We start from the raw sequence: 22,775 nt of genomic DNA, 5'->3' as shown, positions 1-22,775 counted from the left end.
ATACTCTGTCCTTTCTTCTCTGAGAACTGTCTGCTTCATTATCACTACCCACCAAGAAGTTCCTGGGGAAAACATGGCCACTTTGCATCTCTATTGACCATATCTACTTAGATCAGCAATATACACCTAAACCAAGCTGGGCCAATCAGATTGTCTCTCCTGATAACTTGAACTGAAACATATAGAACCTAGATATAGGAGTTAAGTCACACAAATGGTGGTCTTCTACAGAAAAAATTCCCCACCTTGTGGTGTCAAAATCGCAGAAGTTGTTCAGAGACCTGCCCTTCGTGAGCAGTAATCTGTCCATTCCATGCCAAGGAAGTTCCATTCCTTGCCTAAACTAGTGTACCATAGACTTCTTCCACTTTCATCTGGTTAAATTTTAAGTTAGTAACCACTAAAAGATGAATAAGGGTTACCCAGACAATGCAAAGCTGGAGCCAGAGTTTGAAGATTCTCAAGCTCCACCCTGAAGGTAGACTTTATTCTGGAGGTAATAGCAGGCCAGATAAAGTTTGTATTTTTTTAATACAGTGGTATAGCCCTTAAATGAGAAAACTAGTAAGGGGCTAATGCCAATGAAGAACAAGATAAAGAAACATTTACAGAAGCAATTGGAAATTCATATAGAGATGTCAAAATATTTCCCCCCCAAGATTATTTAGGAATGGAGCTATATGAAATGTGACCTATATTTACAGGACCCCTTATGTTTGCCTTCCTTCTGCATGGTTGTGTTGAGTATAATACACTTGCCTTTCTAAATCCTGTCTTTGCCTTTTTCCACCCTGCCCTCCAAGGCTGGGCAGTGTGGGCCATGTGTTCAGGCTTCTCTGCCCTCTTGTTTCCAGTTGGATTTAGCCATCACAGAACATCATCAGGAGACCAGAGGAAGAGAGGGGAGTATGTTCAGGGCATTTATCTCCTCAAATGCATCTCTGCAGAGTCTCCATGGGCTTGAACAAAGGGCAACCCTCTCTGCACAGCTCTCATTTTTTCTCTGTATTTTTTTCTCTAGGTGTTAGTAACAATTCTTCCCCATATCCCCTTCACATCTGGCCTATATCCATTTGCAGAGTAGTACCCAATCTCACTTATTGCCTATGCCTTGACCGGGCTTTTGTAAATTGTCCCTTTCTACAATTCTCTTCAAACAACATAACGTGTGGACCTCATGATTCCTGCAAATACCCCGATCAAAACATAGTCCCTCTGATACCTTGGATGTGAAGGTCTGGATATGAAAAATGAGTTTCCTTTGTAGCTCCCTACCTCAGGAAGCAGCCCAATGTACGATGTCCTTCTTAAGGATTATCTGGAGGAGTTCTAGTGTTATTACGGTCATAAATAAACACATTAACAGCCACAGAGAATGAAGAATTTCCCCAAGAAAACTCTCTGCTAACCTGATGAAGAATACTTCACACCAAAATGAAAGAGGAGAAGCACTTGAGTAATAATAAACACAGCTATACACCACAGGCAAAGTCCAAACAACAAAGAGACGCAGGCAGACATGCCTACCCTGGGATGGGAAGTCAGGGCCAATTGGCTGGTAATTTGAACTCCCTTGAAGAACCAGCCATGATTGTCTAGGCAGCCTGTAGGGCAGAGAACAGAAAATTGGGGAAAAGCAACTTAATTTAAACAAACTCTTGAGAATATGGCTTAAGACAGGCTTATCAAAAAGTCCCTCCCAACAGTATGTGTTGGAGTTATTCCATTACATTTTCAGAGTCCTTGATACATCTGCTAATATAGGTATATCTTCACTGAAGCCTGACTCTTTAATTTATTTGTGCATTGATTTCTTCATCTATTTATAATTAAACAATGTCAGTGCATCTACATAACTACAGAACATGGGGTTATGAATTGGAGATACAAAGAAAAACAAGAGACATTCTCTAATTACAATCAGGTTGGGCAAAGACATGCAAACAGATAAACAAGTTAATGATCCTAGAGCATTGTGATGAATGCGAAGGTAATGAGATGCACAGGATGAGGGGAGCACAGGGGAAGCAGACAGGGCCCAAATGTTGGGAGTCCTTAGGAATGGTCAGGGAAGGCTTCATGGAAGAGATGACAATTGAGCTCTATTTCAATGGTGAATCTGATTTAAAAAGTGAAAGTCCATCCAAGTATATAGTATGGATCATAGGTGCCTTTACGTAGAATCTTCCAAAAGAGCACACAGCTCTTTTCACATCCTTCAAGGGAACTCTGAGCCTTAAGTGGTATCCAGGGGTTAATCCTCTTTCTGAAATGTTAGATCAGTCAACACTGGGCAACCTCTACTTAGCTAAATGCATCCTCATCTTCAATTAATTTGGGATATGGATGTGTATGTGAATGTGTGTGTGTGTGTGCATATGTGTGTGTGTATAAATGTATATATGTGTATGTAATTTTTTAAAAATTAATGACCTCAGAGCTTCATTTACAAAAAGAAAAGGAAACAGCCATGGGCCTTGCTACCTGGTTTATGAATTTTCTACTTCTTTTTAATCATAGACCAACCTCAATATAGATTCAAAAAAGTCATACATCTCACTGTGAAGAAGTACTGGTATAATTATTTTGAGACAAACTTTCTCCAGACACACTTGTTAGAAACCATTAAAATTTTAAACTGTCTGGGGAAATAAAAAAATAAGCCAGTCAAAAAAGGAAAGATACCATATGACTTCACTTATATGTGAAATCTAATGAAAAAAATAAACTAACAAACAAAACAGAAATGGACTCATAAATACAGAAAACAGACAGACAGATGTTAGAAGGGAGGAGGGTTGGGAGCAGGTTAAAAATGGTGAAGGGATTAAGCAAGAACAAAACAAAACCTCATAGACAGACAACAGTATGGTGATTACCAGAGGGAAAGTGGGGTATGGGGACATAGGAGAGAGGGTAGAGAGAGACTAAATGGTGATGGAAGGAGACTTGACTTAAAGTAGTAAACACACAATACAGTATACAGATGATATATTATAGAATTATATCCCTGAAACCTATATAATTTTATTAACCAATGACATCCCAGTAAATTCAAATTTTAATTTAAAAAAAGTGATTAAAATGGATTTTCAATGTCTTCTAAAAACAAGGAGATCTTGTAAATAAAGATAAAGGTGTTTTGTTGTATATATATCCAAATTCAACTGTCCCCAGCTAAGTAAGCAACATGAAGTCAGATGTGGAATGATGAAATAATAACAGATTTCAGAGGCTTCATCTCTAAAAACTTTTAATGATGATATAAATGTGTCCCAGTTTTATGTGGTAAAGGATACTGTCTTCATTCTGACTCCCAGCAGGATGTGGTCTTCCGTGAAAAGAGTTTTCAAAAATCCCAATCCAAAATAAAGAAGATAAATCACATACCTATCACTGTCAAAGTATGGAAATCCAGACTTAATTAAATAATGTATAAATAATAACTAACCAAGGTGATCATATTCATCAATTCAAATTAATAGTTAATAAAGGAATGATTGCTATTCCAAGCCCACTAGTTTATCAGGTGTGGCTTAATGTGTATGTGTGCTATCTATAGAGCACACTGTAGAGAATGTAGGTCCAATGTGATAGACAAGTTTTCATTAAACGTTGATTAAGAAATCCCTCCACTCTTTATAGATAGATTCTCAAACTGGATAACCTAACTACTAGAGGCAAAATGCTGGCACACACAGAAGGCACACACAAAATAGCATTTTAGAATTCATACGCTTGGGGCTTCATTTTACAATGAAAAGGTATTATACAATGGCTCATACAGTGAAGTAGTTAAAAATAAAATATATGTGCATAATATAAAATGCTATTTTTATATTATGGAAAGAGGAAGACTCTTTTACATGGAAAGAGGCAGATTTCTATGATCTGAATTAGAAATGTCTAAAAAAAAAAACCAAAGTTCTTAGAACAATTAATATGGTATGAGCTTACTAATGGGGATTAAAATAAAATGTGTTTATTTGATTATAAATGTATACAAGGAGAAAAAACATGCATCAAACACTCTTTATAGTAATATCTTTAGCTGGGTTGAGAAACAGTAGTAGAATTTCACATACTATACCGAATCACACAAATATGTATTTGAACGTGCACTTAAATTACTGGGCATTAAATATTTACATACATACAAAAAGAAATGCGTCTTAATGAAGTGTCTTTCTAGATTAACAACTGAAGGAGACAGCCACAGACAGTAGATTCCTGGAAGTCTCAAACACACTGAGTAAGATCAGATGGGGTCAACATCTGACATCATTAGAGGCAGATCCAGAAAGAAAAACCAATGGTCTCCTATCACAGAAGTTCATACCACAAAGTCAGGAAATCAAGGCAGATCAATTTAAGAAGCAAAAGTAAAAGAGAAGAGTCTCACAAATAATGGGAAGACAAACACCACGCGGTCGAAGGGAAAGGAGGAATCTCTAGAAAGAGAAATAAATGAAATAGAGGTGAGTAAACTATCAGATATTGAGTTCAAAACAATGGTTCTAAGGAAGCTCAATGAACTCAGTGAGCTCAGAAAGAACTATAAAAAACTACAGGGAAATTACAAGGAACTTACTGCAAATTATATCAGCATGAAAAAAGATGTAGAAACTATCAATAAGAGACAAGAGGAAATGAAGAATACAATTTCTGAATTGAAGAACACAGTAGAAGGAATCAAAAGCAGGCTCAATGAGGCTGCAGACTGAATCAGCAAGGTGGAGGATAAGGTAGAAAAAAGTTCCCAAAAAGAGCAAGAAAATGAAAAAAGACTCAAAAAGAATGAAGACATGTTTAGGGAAATGCAGGACAACCTGAAATGTCATAATATCCATATAATAGGGATACCAGAAGGAGAAGAAGAGGGGCAAGGGATAGAGAACCTGTTTGAAAAAGTAATGATGGAAAACTTCCCTAACTGGAGGAGGGAAAAAGTCCCACAAGTCTGGGAAGCACAGAGGATCCCATTCAAGAGGAACCCAATGAGGCCCACTCCAAAGGCACATCATCATTAAAATGGCAAATATCAAAGACAAACAGAGAGTCTTAAAGGCAGCAAGAGAGAAACAGGTAGTAACATAGAAAGGAGTCCCAATACAGCTAGCAGCTGACTTCTCAACAGAAACACTACTAGCCAGAAGGGAATGTCAAGAAATATTCCAAGTCATGAAAAGCAGAGGCCTGCAACCAAGACTGCTCTACCCAGCAAGGCTCTCAATTAAAATGGAAAGCAAAATAAGGGGTTTCTCGGACAAAAGAAGACTAAAAGAATACACCTCCACCAAAACAGCATTGAAAGTATATGTACTACTGTATACTCCTAAATGTTTAATATAGTTGTATTGCCAATATTTTACTTTATAGCTTCTGGGTTTGAATATTTTACTTCAGGGTAAGAAAAATATTATTTTGTATTTTCTCCTAAAACTCCTTAGAGTTTACATATTGATTTCTAAAGCACCTGAATATTTTTTGTATATTGTGTGAAATAGTACTCTATATTTGTTTTATTTCAAGTTATAGTGGTTTATGCACTTTATTTGTTGAACAAGCCTTATTCCTCCCATTTATTTGAAATATCAATTTAATTACATATTACATTGTTAGACAGATATATACATTTGTTTCTAGAATGCCCATTTTATTTCATTGATCTACTTATTTCTGTGCTGATGTCATGTTGTTTTAATTGCCGAGACTTTATAATGGATTTAAATTTTTTAATGTTTTACCATGGATTTTTACAATTTTAAAAGAATAAATATAATCCATCTGCATTTCAAAAAAGAAAAAGAAAGAAGGAACTCCTACCTTTTACTACAACAGGGATAGAACTGAAGAGTATTATGCTGACTGAAATAAGCCAGTCGGTGAATGACAAATACCATATGATCTCACCTATAAGTGGAATCTATTCAACAAAATAAAATAATGAACAAAATAAACCACAAAAAAAAGAAATATCTTTCTCTGTCCATGTTGTGGCTGTTGCCCCATGCTTCTTAAATAGTGGGATAAGGACTTTATCAATGACTTTAGGAAACTTTTTGCCTAAAGATTTTCTCTAAAACTCAGAGAACTTGAGTGACTTACCCAAGTGACTGTGTGCCTTTTCTCACCTTGTGTTCTTCATTTTTTATTACGAAATATATAAAACATACAATAAAGCATAGACATAAGAGATTCCCAAATATCCACTGGTCAAATTTAACCAATGTTAATATTTCATTATATTTTCTTCAAAACAGTCTTTTGTTTTTAATTAAAAATACATATAAAGCTAAACCTGTCCTTCCCCATTCTTCCTGGCCCTCCTGATATACATAAATAGTTGGTGATTATCATGTCTGTGCATATTTTTATATTTTTACTAATTTATACATCTATAAATAAGATAAAGTACTGAGTATCACTTCTTTATTATGTGCATAAATTATATCACAGTTTACCTATCCTTTTTGCCTGAACTGGGCTTTCTGGTTCATTTTACTCCATGCATTGATTTAAATAATGCAGTTAAATCAGCTTTGCTCAGGCTTTCTTGACACAGTCCAGCAAAGAGGCTACGCTGATGGATTAACAAAAATGCAAGCACTGTGGTCAGAACCACAGTTGGAATTCCTAGCTCTCTACAGCAGTGATCAGCAAACTGTTCTGCACAGGGCCAAACAGAGTAGTCCCCCTTATCCATGGTTTCACTTTCTATGAATTCAGCTACTCACAATCAACATTGCTCTGAAAATATTAAATGGAAAACTCCAGAAAGAAATGCTTCATGAGTTTTAAATTGTACATGCTTCTGAGTGGCATGAAATTCTTGCATCTTCCTGCTCCATCCCACTTGGCCCATGACTCATGCCTTTGTCCAGCATATCCACAGTTATGTGCTGCCTGCCTGCCTGTTAGTCACTTAGTAGCTGCCTTATTTATCAGATTAACTATTGTAGTATCAGAGTGCTTGTGTTCAGGTAACCCTTACTTCACTTAATAAGAGTCTCAAAGCCATTTATATAAGTCTTATTACAGGATATTGTTGTAATTGTTTTATTTTATTATTAATTATTATTGTTAATCTCTTACTGTGCCTAATTTATAAATTAAAAGGTATGCATGTATAGAAAAAAAACATAGTATAATATAGGGTTAGTTATATAGGTTATTAAGTATTTTTTGAAAGAAGGAAAGAAAGGTTTCAGGCATCCACTGGGGTCTTAGAACATATGCCCTGTGGATAAGTGGGGACTACCAAAGGAGAAATTTTCTGCTTTATAAGTTGTGCAGTCTTTATGGCAACTACTCAACTTTTCTAGTGTAGAGTAAAAGCAGCCATAGATGTTGTATAAATGAATGGGTGTGGTTGTGTTCAGGTAAAACTTTATTTACAAAAACAAACCATACCTTGTTTTACTGCAAGGGCTATAGTCTGCCAACCTGTGTTCTATGGAAGTGGAGGAGTTAGAAAGAATTCTGCTGCCACATCTCTCATTCTATAGAACCCTGAGGCCGATGTAAGGAGTCACCTTACTCCCTGATGCACCCAATGTATCTTTCTCAAAGTTGTGGGCTTCATAGAGGAAGTTAAGCACTCATTAGTGAGGATCACTCTTTGATCAGACATACCAGAGATGCTGTGTCCCAGCTAAGACCTGGTACCAAGGGCTAGGCTGAGTGTGTCTCCATGATAGGAACATGAATCTCATGATCAGTAAACATGGGTTTGGGATTTGATTCCCACCAGTGTTTACTACCATCTCTGTTTTTTTATCTAGTCTCAGGCAAGGCGCTTCCATTTTTTGGTCCTCAGTTTCACTTATACAAAATGAGTTTGTTGGGATATATAATCTCTGAAGTTTCTTACAACTCAAAGATTCTATGATATTTGGTATAGTATAAACTAATAATCTGGTAAACCACACCCCAAAGTTTCTTTCTTGCCACAGTGTTCTCCAAGAACCTTCCAGAAGCATTAATAGGGAGTATGAATGATGGATTTAAATTCCACCAGCTCCTCTTCTGACCTACTAGTAAGCAGAAAAGTGACTAAAAGGCAGAAATCAAAGAGTGACTAGGGAAGAATTTAAACTGAAGCCAAAGAATCAGGGGTTAAAGGAACCAAGAGGAGAGGGGGTTCTTGATGTCAAAAGAGAAGGTTCGCACTGGATGAGAAACTTGGCCTCAAATATGCAGATGAAAATCATAAGTGACATCAAATTTGTTCCATATTGTCCCAGAAGGAAGAAATAAATGTTATTATAAGAACTTGGGTTCAACTCAAGCAAAAAAATATGCTTTCTGAAAATTACAGATTTCTAAAAATGCAGCAACTGTTATAAGAGCATGTCACCCATACACATGTTACAGGAAAGACTACCTGGGCCCTGGAGGTAGTACAAGGAGGAGCTGGGTGAGGTTCCTGAGCTTGACCCTCCTCTAGCTGGAAGATTCTACAGCTTTGTCAATGTGAGCCACACTTTGGGTACTTAGTCCAGGGCCTGACCTCCTTCTTTCTGAAAAAGCTTACTGCATTTTCAGAAATATATAGTGATTTGAAAATATCTCATACAAATAATTTTTCTGCAGTATTCGTGCTGGTACCCAACGCCTAGTACAGTAGCAGGCACATAGTAGGTTTTGATTAAGTATTTTATGAGAAATGAAAGAAAGGATGGCAAGGATGGAGGGAGGAGGGGAGGAAGGGGGAAGAAGGAGAAGGAAGAAAAAGATTGGAAATTATTTTATAAAACATAAATGGAAATTGAATCTGTACAGCATTGTAAAGGGAAATAATTTAATGGGGTATGTGTCCCTAGACATATTTGAAGCTCTAGTTTCCCTTATTTTTTCTCCCAGAACATCTCCAAGGGATCACCCAATCATCTGCCTGAATTGAGTGGTCTGATCTTGCTAGCCCAAGATCAAGTCCATTCATTCTAACACCTGCAGCGGTGTTGAAGGAAGCAGATGTCAGTCAGGTGAGGCTTGGCTGGCCACAGCCTCAGTGTTCCCTGTTCTTAATTTGGCAGCATCCCTCCTCATGCTCCATAATAAGGGGGTCACCAGCATAAACACAATCATCTTCTCTCTGGCAACAGCAGGATGCTCTAGGAGTCACAATAGTTATGAAGAGGACGCAACGTGAGGCTCAAGTCTGGGCTGCTGGGGCAGGTATGTAATGGATTTTGGTCTACCGTCAGTTTCCATAAACTCTGGCTTTGGAAAACAGAGCCATAGAGCAGAAAGACAAATCGGGAAATATAAATTCTTTTTTACCACTCAGAGTATAAAAGGGATCTGTCCATGTATTGGGAAGGTCAGCAAACATAAAGCAGTCATCGATGCTACTTCTTTTCAAAGCACGTTTGGATACAGGGCTTATTTGATCCTATCTACAGGAAGACAAAGCAAGTATTTTTATAGACAGAAAGACTAGAAGTGCACTGGTATTTATTGAATGTCATATGAGCTTGCTGCTTCTGCTAAAATAAAAAATTTTTTAAAAATGCAAGTATCTTCTCACTTAATCCTTGCAAGACAAATATCACTCTCACTCAACAGATAAGAAAAACAACTCCATCTCAGAGAGGGAAAGAATGTATCCACTCTCACAGAGTAAGTGCACCAATCATAAAAGTTCAGAGACTCCCAATTTCAGACTCCTAACCAATGTCAATGGTGAATCTGAGCAGCACATTCAGTTTATTTTGTCACATGTTTCTGAAGCCAGAAGACAATCTCCCAGAACCACCTAGACCTGCAATGACTTTCCTCAAATTTGCAGATTAGGAGCCTAAACTATAGGACTCCATGGCTTTGGAAATGAGAAAGGGACTATTATTAACCGTCTGTTTTCTACGAAGGAAAAAGACTAGCAATAAGGATCAGAATCCTGCCAAGTCTAAAGTCACTGCCTCCATGGAAACCTAATTACTACTTAACTGCACCAATGATTAAATTAGACCCTCTGACACTGCTTCTAAAGAACAAATGATAGCTGGGTGCTTTGTTTTATCTGTCTTTGTTTTATGGTTCTAGTCTTGAATGAATGTGATCAAGGGAGGTTGTTTGAGTCCTTTCAACCTTGAGAAAACCCTAAAACATTCTCTTATACTACTGGCAATTTCTTATTATCCCATACAGAGGATATATGCTGTATTTATTGATCAACTTCTCCAAGTGCTGGGGTTATACTTCACATTTGCTAGATAACTACATTAGATTTGCAGTTAACAATCACACCCCAGGACCTAATATAACTTCTCATTTCTCCCCAAAGAAATATTTTACCTTACCTTTTAGTTTAAGAGCAAGTTAGTGAATCTCCATTGCCATAAATGAGATAAAGGGTAATTTGTGAGATTAAATCCCTGAGCTAAAAATTAATCAGTGAGAATACTGTCTGGGCTTTTTATGATTTTCAGTCCTTGGGGTGAACCAAGAGACACAGTTTTGATCTCAAAATTGCAGTCATAACTAAGGAAATGGATTTGGCTTGAAAGGGCGGATCCCCGTTGAGGACAGTGATGACATCAGGCTGGGTCTTTCAAAGGAAACTGAAAATGAGGAGGATTTTTTAAAGAGTGAGAGAAAGTGCAGTGGCCTCCATAAGATCCTGAGAATAAGCAGGTAGATCACACCACTCCTTCCTCTGCCTCAGGCTCTTTATTTGGGAGGGGAGAATGGGAGGTGAAGACACCATGTTCTTACATCAGGTCAAGTAGATGCTGGTAAGACATGATGGCGATAAGAAAGCCCCAGCAGATTTGGATGCCCTGTCCAGCACCTCCTGACACTCCCTGCCGCCCCTCCCCCGCCCCCGCTTGTTCCACCCAGCCACAGAGACCTCCCTGCTTTCTTGAAATTTGCGGGAACACTCCAGCCTCGGTAAAGTTGTATTCACTGTTCCCTCTGCCTGGAACACTCCCTGCACCCCCCAGCCCATGGGCTGGCTCATCCCCTCACCTCCTTCAGGCCTTTCCTCAAAGGTCTCCTACTAAGGGACAATTCTGTATACTGCCTTATTTCAAATAGCCACCCCTTGTTGCTCTACCTGGCCACCCTCCTTGCATGCTACTTTTTCCTATAGCACTGATCACTTTGTAACATATCACATACTTACACTTTATTCTCTGTGTCCCCCCACCCCTCCTAAATATAAGCTCCATAGGAGCGGTGATGGTGTCTATTTGGGTCACTGCTGTGCCCCAGACAGTTGCTGGCACACAGATGAAAAAATGAAAGAAAAAAAAACAAAGGTCCAACTCTGGAGAAGAAAGTGAGTAAAAATAAACACCAAGAAGAAGGGAAAAGATCAGTTGCAAAGATAGATGGAGGGAATGCGGAAAGGTGAAAGGATGGGAGAGCAAGAGAGATTCTGAGGATGTGCATAAAAAACAGAGCAAAATGGATGGCTCCTGCCATCCCCACTGTGTCACTTGGCATGCAGGCCGATTGCCTGACCTCCTGCCCCTTGAAATGAGCAGCTCACATCTCCAAAGCTCTGTTCTGCCTGAAATAGTGAGCGCATCGCAGCTAAGAGGGGTGGGATAAACTATTCCGTGGGCTACAGCAGCTGCGGCCCAGCTGTTTTATCTGAGGGGGGGGCCTGGCGAGGGCTGGGGGAGGCTGGAGCCTGCCAGAGCCTGAGGGTTCTCCAGCCACTGCACATTCCACCACACCTGATAGGGATGGAAAGAAACCCACAACCAGAGCTGTGCCTCTTCAGCCAACAACAGATTTATCTGAAATGCCCACCAAATCAGAGAGCAGTATAGGAACAAGAAAGAACAAACATCTGTATGAATCTCTGCTAGCCCCTGAAATTCCTTTATGCAATAAGTATGAGTCTATAAGGACAAAGAAGATAGAAGAGATAACAGTAGATAAGACATGCTAAGAAATTTCAGGAAGACTGAGAAACAATGAAAGAATTACCATGTTTCATCAATTCTAACACATACATCTTTATATTTTACCATTTCTGAAATTGAGATGACTTACAATTAGTGGTATATTACCATTGTAATTTTCAGCATTTTTCTTTTTTCATTATTTATTAGATAATGGATGGTATGCCCTGTGATCTGCCGCATCTTAGATCAAATGAAATATGATAGCAGCACAGAAAAACCCAAATGCCAAAAGTTTTCAGAGAACCACGTCACTGAGCAGAAATGCAAGCTGCCTCACAGAACTCCAGGAGAGACTGAGGGCTTGGAAGCACCAGACTCCATGGGGTTGGGGGAAAAGCAGGGCTCCAGGGGGAAAAGTAGAAAGTTCACTACAGAACTGTGGACCCAGGCCCCTGCCACCTCTCCCAGCAGTGCAGCCAGGTTACCAGGTTAACACTCTTCTCTTCCAATGCTGTGGTTAGATGGGGTTGGCAGATAAAATAAAAGGGGCCTACTTAAATTAGAATTTTAGATAAGAGGTAATATCATGGGACACATCTATACTAAAAAGTTCCTTCTTCATCTGAAATTCAAATTTTACTAGGCAACTTCTGCTTTGTTTTTCTCTGGGAAAATGTGGAATTTCTATCTCCAGAGAAATTGAATCGGAAATATTCTAAACTTTGACATGCAAGCTCCATGGAGACTGGGGAAGTGACCGGTGACTGAAAACAGGAGGTTTAAGTAAAAACATATTGACTGATAAGAACCTCAGAAACCCTTTACAATTCAGCTCCAAGAGCACTGCCAGTCATATCCAACTCCAATCACCACTGGAAGAAAGAGGAAAGCAAAGTACATAAGTAGTGGGCAATCCTCTGAGGACCCTGACAGAGAAAAGGGCAACTGTCTTTTGGATGTTCCCTAATGAAGCAGCCTGTCCTTTGCCTAATTATTCTACACAGAGGCCAACGATTCAACAAACCCCTCACCTGCTCCCTCTACATACACAAGATGTGTGGTTTTGCCTTTTTTGTTGTTGTTCTAACTCTTAATGTAGGTAGACACAGAAGACCACTAAACATTTAAGAAAAGTTTGTAACAAGGGAGAAAGTAACTGTCAATAAAGCAGAAAAAACACTTTTAAGACAGGAGGCAAAAAACAAACAAACAAACAAACAAAAACCAGAAGGTAACTACTATCATGTTAGAGAAAAGAAAAAGTATTGCATTTGTGAAATAAGAATATCATGCTCTCTTTTAAAAGGAAAAATAGAATAAGCAAAAACTCTTAAAAATTAAAAACATAATGGTTAACATTTTAAAGATTTTATTTATTTATTTTTAGAGAGAAGGGAAAGGAGGGAGGAAGAGAGTGAGAGAAACTTCAATGTGTCGTTGTATCTCGCACACCGCAACCCAGGCATGTGCCCTGACTAGGAATCGAACCAGTGACCCTTTGGCTGGCAGGATGGCACTCAACCCACTGAGCCACACCAGCCAGGGCTAATGGTTAACATTTTAAAACACCATTAGAAGACTTGAAAGATAAATATGGTGAAATCTCTCTGAAAATAAAGTAAGTGGGCATACAGATTAAAAAATGGAATGAAAAATAAGAATATTGAGAGGATCTACTGATAAGTGCCACATTCCACTAACAGGACCTCTAGAAAGGGAGAATAAACATCTGGAGGAAAGAAAGTTATTAAAGAACATAAGAATATTATTTACAACCAAAAACACAAATTCCTGGACTGATAGGGCCCACCGAATACATAGAACCATATATGAAGACTACACCACACCAGACCCCTTGGCGTCACCTTTCAGAACACTGATGTTGAATAAGATTCTTAAAGAACTGGACAAATCCAGTGAGCATCCAACCTATGGTTCAGCAGCAGATGAGCACTGTATTTCAGGAAATGTAGCCTCAAGTTGGCAGAGTGAAATTGCCTACAGAGATAGTGATCTCAGTGACTTCGTCCAGCCTCCTGTGTGGGGGAAAATAGTGGTAAGGAGAGCAGGAAGTGAATTAGGCTAGAATGAATCCTTAGCGGTGGGTGGTCTGCGTAGCCTTCGCTCAAAGGGACAATGCACTTCTCCTGAACTCATGTCAGTGCAGTTGGTCTCTTTCACGAGAACTCAGGTTTAGCAGCCACAAGTGGAGGTTCTGGACTCGAGATAAATGATACAGGGTATAAGCAAGATTTCATCGGCGCTAAAACGTTCACAGTACTTAACAATATTTACAAATAAAAACATTGTAAACAACTGTAATTAATTGACAACAATGATTCGAATTGGAAAATCTCATCCCTAAATCTAGATTTTTAGCTAATACTGAAGCACATGAAGATCTGACATCAAGCTCATCTTCTTGGAACACTTAGCTGACTCTTAATAGAAGATACTTCTTTCAGTGAGGCATGCAGTTCTGATTGGCTACAATCTCTACCATTTCCTATTATCCCCAAACTCAGAGTCTATTGCTATTTATCACTGAATGGGTACTCCTTTTTACTGTAATAGAGTTGAGGAGAAAATAAACTTTTTCCCTTAAACCTTGTCCAAATCACTCATACTCCCCACCAGCCTACCTCCTGTGGGCATGTGAGTTGCTGCCTGCTTTAGCAAGATGCAGCATGACCTCTCTATCACTGGATCAAGGTACGACATTAATGCTTCATCACAAATATAATTTCGTGTAAATGGAGTCCATGGCATGGAACAGGGATGGAAACTCTCTTGTGAAGCTTATATTCTGAGCTAGAGTATACAATAAATTTATATCCTTGTCCTACGCAGGACAAAAACAAATATAAGACATTAGTAAGCACTCTGAAGAGACTTAAGGAGACAGGGAGATATGATAAAGAGTTGTAAGCAACTGCTATATAAACATATTTGTTTATGAATTGTAATTAATGCCATAACACTATAATATGAGGGAGCTATAAAGAAATATATGAGAGAAAACTTAATTTAGACTGGGGAGGGAGGTGTCAAAATAGACCTGTGTACGTAAGTGGCATTTCAGCAGAGACTCAAAGAACAAGTAAGTGAGCTGGGTAGAGTATAGATGGGATGGGGGTGAGAAGTTGATTGTAAGCAAAAGGAACAAGACAGGCAAATGCCATGAGGTAGGAGAGGTCTCAGCTTGTTGGATGCACTACAGTTAGGCCATAGCAGAGACATTGAGTCAGGGAGTGGTGTGAGGTGAAGTGGAAGGAAAAACATCACAAAGCCAAACCCTTATGAAGGTTTGTGCCCCATGCCTAAGGAAACAGAGGTCCATAGAGGTTAAGTAACAGACTCAACGAACCCAAAGGTAGTGCCAAAACTTACATTAGAATCCATGACTATCGAATTATGCAGCTCATCATGTTCTTTCTACTAGACATGCTATATATCTGTCTTTGTGCTAAGAGACAATCAGAACACACACACACACACACACACACACACACACACACACACACACACACACACACCCCCCCCCTCCTCCCCGTCCCTGAACTGGGGCTACCAGTTCAAGAGCAGATCCGTGTTTTTGGCTATATGTGTTTTTTGATAAAGGTGGCCTGGCTTTGTGGCATTGGCTGGCTCATTGCTTCCAGCACTAGAAGCCAGACCAACAGCTGCATGTCTCAGTAAATAGAGCCAGGACCAACTGCGCACCTCAAGACTGGGCTGAAAGTGCTTAACACCTAAACTGCATCCCATCTTTTCTTTTCACAATCAATACATAACTTTAATACTCCACATTATTTTTCTTGATCACAATCATGGTAACTTCCTAGCCAACAGGAAGTGAATTGAGGAGCTGATTCTCATTCTCATATTCATGAGGCAGACATGTTCTGCTCAGTTGGTCTGACATAGGTGCGGAGCCTCCGTTCTTCACACAGCAAAACAGGAAAGCATGGATGGCTGGGCGATCAGCCTTCTCAACTAAGATGTTGGCTTCCAGGCATGTTTTCACCAAGGCTTGGGTGACAGTGACTCTGTTAGCACAGTGCTGTTGCCCTGAAGGGATGCGGTCCAGGGCCACTGGCAAGTCAGATCATGAAGGAATAAACAGACTTGTCATACTTTACTCTTGGTCTATAAATCATCTGAGAGTCTCCATCACTTTTGTTGAGTTATTTTAATCGTTCCCATTTGCAGGCGCAAATTAGGTGTAGCATTGTTCTCTGGATGCTGTTCAGATTGATGCCAAGAAGGAACAAAAGGAGCAAAAACTGAAAACCCCTTTCCAAATAAAAGCCCAAACTCTGCAAGTGAAATTGATTTCTAAACGTTTTCAGGGTAGTTTCTAAGGCAAATCTGTTCAGGGTAGCATGAGGTTTTTAATCAAGGTTGGGAAAAACTATTCAATTAATACATGTATTTGGCAGCAGTAATAGATTCCTTGCATAGAACTCTCAGAGACCAGGACCTCACAGCTGCACTGTCTCCATCTAATCACTCAGAACAAAAGGGAAGAATGTTTTCTACAGCCAAGCTATTAGAAGTTTGTTAGATTAAGGTTTGTCTTAACACATGCTAAGTAAAATGGTGATTAGGGAAGGAAGGCAGGCAACCCACACATCTCTCTCTGTTTATCTGGGTAATGTATTTCTGTTTTCTCCTCACCAATTCAGGTTTTTCTGACTAATTTACCACTTAACAACATTGCCACAGGAAAGTGAATAGAGAAAGGAAGATTTGGTTCAATTAAATAAGTTTTTAGTGAGTACTTATTATATATGCTTGTTCTACCCAGAACAAAAAAAAAAGAAAGAAAGAAATAAAACAATAAGCACTCTGAGGAGGCAGGGAGATAGGGAGATATGTTAACAGTGCTGGGCATTTCAGCTGAGACCTGAAGAATGCATAGGTGAGTTAGGTAGAGTGTAGGTGAGTTAGGTAGAATTAGGTAGAGCAAGGCTCTGAAGACACTGTGTACAGTCAGTGGTGGAGATACAGAGAGTCCAGAATATATGGTCCTGCTGTAAACTGGCTCAGACCCCCAATGCCATTTGCAGGACTCACCCAGGCCTATGAGGTGGCTCTGGTGAACACAGAGGCTGGATTTCCTAACGCAGCTCAAATTTCAAGCATTGTATGCTGTCATCCAGAGACCATCGAAATACTTTCTAAATTCCAACATTGGAAAATCCAGTCTAGACTTTCCTATCATGAAATAGTAAAATCACAGTCCTTTGTGTGACAATGTGACTTAGGTTAAATTTTAAAACTACTTTTGTAAACTATTTTTTTGTACATTTTCTAAATTATTATCTTTATGGGTCTTTGCAGGTAGATTGTTGATCTCCTGTTAAACACACCTATCAAAGGAGTATTGAGCTTATACCCAACTAACTGTCTCAAGCATTAAAAGTGTAAATCTAAAATTAAGTTAATCTGATATTAATAATCATGAAGTTTCACCTGCTTATGAGAGGCCCATCGTGAAGGGCTGAGAGCTACAGGACCACTCTGGCAAACAGAATCAGTACTTGTATCAAGAAAAGGCCTAGATTAAGGGGGAGGGTTAGAAAGGATTATGAAATAGGAACCAAAATACAGTGTAAATACCCAAATAGCTCTAAGAACTAAGCTTTAAGGTACTGTTCCCAAAGTATTTAAGTAGAGGAATATGATGTACTATTTTTATAGGATAAACATGATCAAATATTGACTATTTCATGTGGTTCAAATTAACATATTTAGGCCAATCCTAAATCTAGGAAATGTTCCTCAATAAATAAAAATAACTGGGGTTGTTGGGTAAAGCTTTTGACCAAATATTTTAAGTGAATCCTTATAGATTAAGCATCCACATTAGCATATTAAAATCCCTGATAAGTTCTGGAGTAAATCAACCTGTTAACTACATTTCCCAAATGTCTTTGATTTTGGAACTCATTTTCCCCACAGGAAACTTTGGAGACACTTTGGGAAATACTGTTTTTCAGTATTGAAATATGTCACTAAGAGCAGTTGTAGGTGACATAACATCATTTGGAATGATAAAGTGTTTATGTGTTAACATGGCCTTGGGATCTCCAGTTGTTTCAATACAACATCTGCTGATATATTTTCCAAGATAATCAAAAGAACTATGCCTGGATTGTTAATGAGTTATCTTCATGAGCAAAATATCTTGAAAAACATAAAATCCATCCTCATAGATATAAGATGACAATATGAGAGCAATAAATCCTCCTATTTTTCAGCTGAAATATCCCTCAATTCTTAGCCACACATATTCTCAAGTGACTAGATTACAATGGGTAGGAGTGACAGTTCTCTTTCCTCATATTACAATATTTACTTTCTGAATTATTACTTTTGGGTAGCAGTGATATAATTTGCAAATGATTTGCTTCAGCAAAATCTTAATCAAAAAGTGTTCAACAAAGTGGAAACCTGAGCAAACTAGAACATGTGTGTACAAGGCACTTCAATAAAGAGGATCAAAATAAAATCTGGTATTATTAAAACAATAACCACCACTTTGGAGAGACTATATTAAGATTAGTGCCATACACTTCCAGATAACACAAGACATGGTTCTAAAAAGATTCTGTCACTTAACAATTGGATATATTAATGAAGTATTGTTAGACTTGAATTTCCTCATCTGCAAGATAAGGAGGGATGTCCTAATACTTCCATGTGCTCTGCTGAATTCCCACTGAACTCTTTCCTTCCATCACAGTTTTTACATTGACTTTACATCTTTTTCAGGTTTATTTATATGCTTATCTTATCTCTTCCTCTAGGCCTCTAGTCCTGAAAGAAGCAAGAACTAACTCTCTCTCTCTCTTTTTTTTTCTTTTTTACACATATGAACTAATGGCGGCTAAGGGTGCAGGTCTGACTGCCTGAGATGGAGCATTGATTCTATCCTCTAATGGCTGTGTGACTTTGGGCATTTGCTTAACCTCTGTACCTCAGATACCTCAAACATCATATTGAGATTATAGTCTAACTGACAATGTGATTTGTTCAATCCAAGCACTGTAGTTAGAACAGTGAATGATACATGGTCAACCCTCAATAAATGTGAACTCTTTTAAACTCTTATTAGGGACTGCATGGTAACTATTTGTTGATTCAATGAATGCGTGGCTATAACAGGCTAATATCCCTTCCTTATCAGGAAAGTATTTTTATATTCTTAATAAAACTTTTAATTACTCCCATCTCCCTCTGAATGGTATAAAAAATTTTTCATCTTAATCCTGATAATCTCAAGAAGATATCTTGAAATTTAAGTATGTCTTCTTATATCCAAACTTCCAAATTTATTTTCCTTCCAATCTCTTGAGAATAAAACTTCTTCACATTTTGCTATAAATGAGATCTTTGATGAAGGATGCAATTTTAAGCTTATAACCCCGAATCATATTTTAGCTAAAGTTGTAGAAGTGATTACTCTCAATTAATGATGCATATGTTCTATTAACTATCCATCCAGTATATTAGCTGGGAGCTTCTGCAGATATCACACCAAGAGTATTAATAAGAGATGGGGAGTGCTGTCATGGTGCTCTCTCCCACTGATCTCATCACAGTCCAGCTTTTTCTAGATTTTGTATAGCACTTTACCCCTTATAATTCCCCCTTTCACTGAAGGTCCACAATGGATTAGAGAACTCAAGGTTTGTTCTTGAACTGTGCTGTTTAATACAGTAGCCCCTAATCTCATGTGGTTTTTGACCACTTGCAGCATAGCTCATCCCAATTGAAATGAACTCCAAGGGTAAGATATTTACCAGTTTTCTAAGACTAAATACTAAAAAAAGGTATACTATCTTATTAATAATTTTACATTGATTATATGTTGAAATGATAACATGTTGCATATATTGGGTAAAGTAAAATGTATCATTAAAATTAATTTCAATTTTAACTGTATTTTACCTTTTTTAATGTGGCCACTAAAAAATTTAATATTGCATAGATAACTCAAATTATGGCTTGTTTAACATTTGGATAACATTGACCTAGTGCATAATCTAGATCTAGAATATTCTCTGAGTCAGTCCCTGTCCTAAATTCTGTATATGCATCCTTTCACATTATGAAGAAGTCTAGTCAGGAATTATTATTCTCATTTTAGATTTAATGAAACTGGGAATTTAAAGAGGCTAACATAACTCATAAAAAACAATAAGAACATTGATTTTGGTTTATCTGACTCCAGATTCAGGTTTTTTGGTTGTTCCAGACTGCATTTAGGTGGCAAACTGACCAAATATTAAGTAACATTAAATCTTATTCTCTAGCTGGATTCTCCCAAGGCAGATGCTGAGATGAAATTTGGCATGCAGGATGCTTGTTAGACATTGACATCTATGAAAGAAAAGGGGGGAAATGACGATGGAGCAGAGTGAACGATTAAACCATGGTGAAACCCATCAAAGAACCAGCCAACCTGACAGGAAGCTCTAGTGCAAATGTTGTCTGTCAAAATAAACTCTCTTCAGGCCAAAGTAGTCTCATCTCATATACCTGAATCCCTCAGTCACTGTGTGGGTGCTGCCCTGGGAAGGACATGAACTAGAATAGAGTGGCTCTGTGCCACTGGGACAGACCCTGAAGCAGCTGATAGCTGGGGTCTGCCTGCTGACCACACTCCCCACAGCTTCCCATGCCTGAATCCTTGAAGGAAGCTCTGGGTAGTTTGTCACTTAGTGAAAAATGATAATTTTTAATTTTGTTTGTTTTAATTCCTCTTTTATTCTTCTGAATGCCTCAAGGAGAGATGCCTCTTTTGTTTTTCTTCACAGAGGAATAGTAGGCTCAGAGACTCAGCAGGAAACAGAATCTAGCTAAAATTTAATAATATTACTCATTTTTAATTGCATTTATTTCTATAGCTGTATTCCATTTATAAAATATGCATTGGTTTTCTTGTGTATGTTTATAGAGTTCCCTTTATAAAAACTTATTTTAAAAAAGAAGCAATTGATTGAAACATGCAAAATGAACCTACAGAATTTAATGCAAATTAGAAGGCTTGGTAGTCTAAAGTAAAAAAGGACAAAATCTGTGGAAACAGAGCTTACTCCATCTGAAGACTCCGGGGAGACATCCCAGCTCAGACATATGCGTCATCAGTAAGGCGGGGGGGGGGGGGGGGCGGGGACAGTGACAAGCACACAGCTAACTACTGATGCCTTTTGGAATTGGACCATGTCAGGATCAACATTACTACTACAAGTTTACACAGTCCTGTCACTTCTTCTCTTAAAAGTCTTGGGTCTCGTACAAGTCTGTTATTTCTCACTGCATTGCCAATATGTGGGGCACTTCTTAGTATATAGTTTTCTTTTGTAGCCTGATGCCCTACACAAAGGCACCCAAAGAACTTCTTGAGCAGTTGAGACAAAAGCTTAGTAGAGCCTCTATCCTGATATTATAAGATCTATAGGATACTTCAATATTGTAGGTTTGGGAATTTGGGCCTCTACCTCTTATTCTTACATAGATGAAAAAACACAAATAAGAAAACAGCGGATGGTTATTCCTTCTAGAGACTAAGCTGAACTTGAAGAAACTGGAAGAGAGTGTGTTAAGAGGGAAAAAAAAATGTTTTAATACTCCTCTCTAGAGTTTGAATGTTTCTACAACATTATACATCACTGTTACAATTGTTTATACTATTTTAAATTAAAACATAAATAGATACTAAAAACCAAAAATCTGGGTAGCCAAGAATATGCAGCTAGAAGTCAGCATTGTATGCCCACGGGCAGCTGTCTTCCCTCCGGGGTGTTTATTGATGAAGAGCTGTCTAGCAGCAGAGTATTAGAAGAGTTGCTCCATAGACAAAAGGCCCTGAGGAGACACAGCAGGACCTTTGAGAGTGACTGGTATCCACCAGCTGCTGACCATGGGAGTCCACAGGAAAGAGTAGCAAAGCAGACAGCATGGATGAGAGAAGATTCTACTGCGAGCGAGCACTCAGCAGCACATCATATGGTATTCACAGGGAACTCACACTTGCTGCAGCCTCCACTGACACAGCAGACAGGGTGTGAGACCCAGAGGCTTTTGTTCTTCAATGCAAGGCTCTCTTTCCTCTCTATCCCTTATTTTACCTTATTTTTTCAAGGCTGTTATCAGTATCTGCTGACATTTGATCGAGTGATAGAACATTTCTCTCCCCTGTCATCTTTCAAACAACCCTGGAGAGTAGAGATGTTGAGTATTTTTTACTGCTTTATTCCCAGAGTCTAGAGGCCTAATAAATACTTGCTGAATGAACTAATGTATCAAGAGATGAGACATTTCTTAACGAGCGTCTCTATTCAACTATGAAACATGTATACACACAAATAAACAAACATGTCTGACTCAAGGTTAATAGGCCACTTATAAAACTGGGACAACTATTCTCTTAAGTTTTAGCCCAACCTTAATTATAAAATATAGTGTAGGAACCATTAATTTAAAAGTTTTTATTAAAATACACCACCTTAATAAGTATGATAATGAGGTCTTCTCCTTATGTGAAGAGAAAATTCCACTCACATAATAATGATGTAGGTTTATTCCATTCTGATTTACAAACATGCCTCTACATTTCTCTGAAATATGACTGCATAGTGACAATTAGGTTTCATTATCTCCTATTACATTAAATAGATGTTGAACTAAAACGCAGGAGAGACTATTAATATAAATTGACAAAACCAAATAGTTACTAAAATACATTCATGTAAGGACCAATTTAAGTTCTTCTTCACTGATACTTTCTTCAGGAAGTCATGATGTCATGAAGTCATGATGACGCATATGTAGTTGTTGGACAAAAAGCATGTCATTTGGGTTTCCCTCCAAGCTGCCCTTTGGCCTTTCTGGACATTT

This window comes from Pteronotus mesoamericanus, unplaced genomic scaffold, assembly GCF_021234165.1.
Source record: "Pteronotus mesoamericanus isolate MK-2021 breed Mesoamerican mustached bat unplaced genomic scaffold, CSHL_Meso_final scaffold_54, whole genome shotgun sequence".
NCBI lineage: Eukaryota > Metazoa > Chordata > Mammalia > Chiroptera > Mormoopidae > Pteronotus > Pteronotus mesoamericanus.
The sequence above is the reverse complement of the archived record's forward strand: the minus strand, read 5'-3'. Positions refer to the sequence as shown.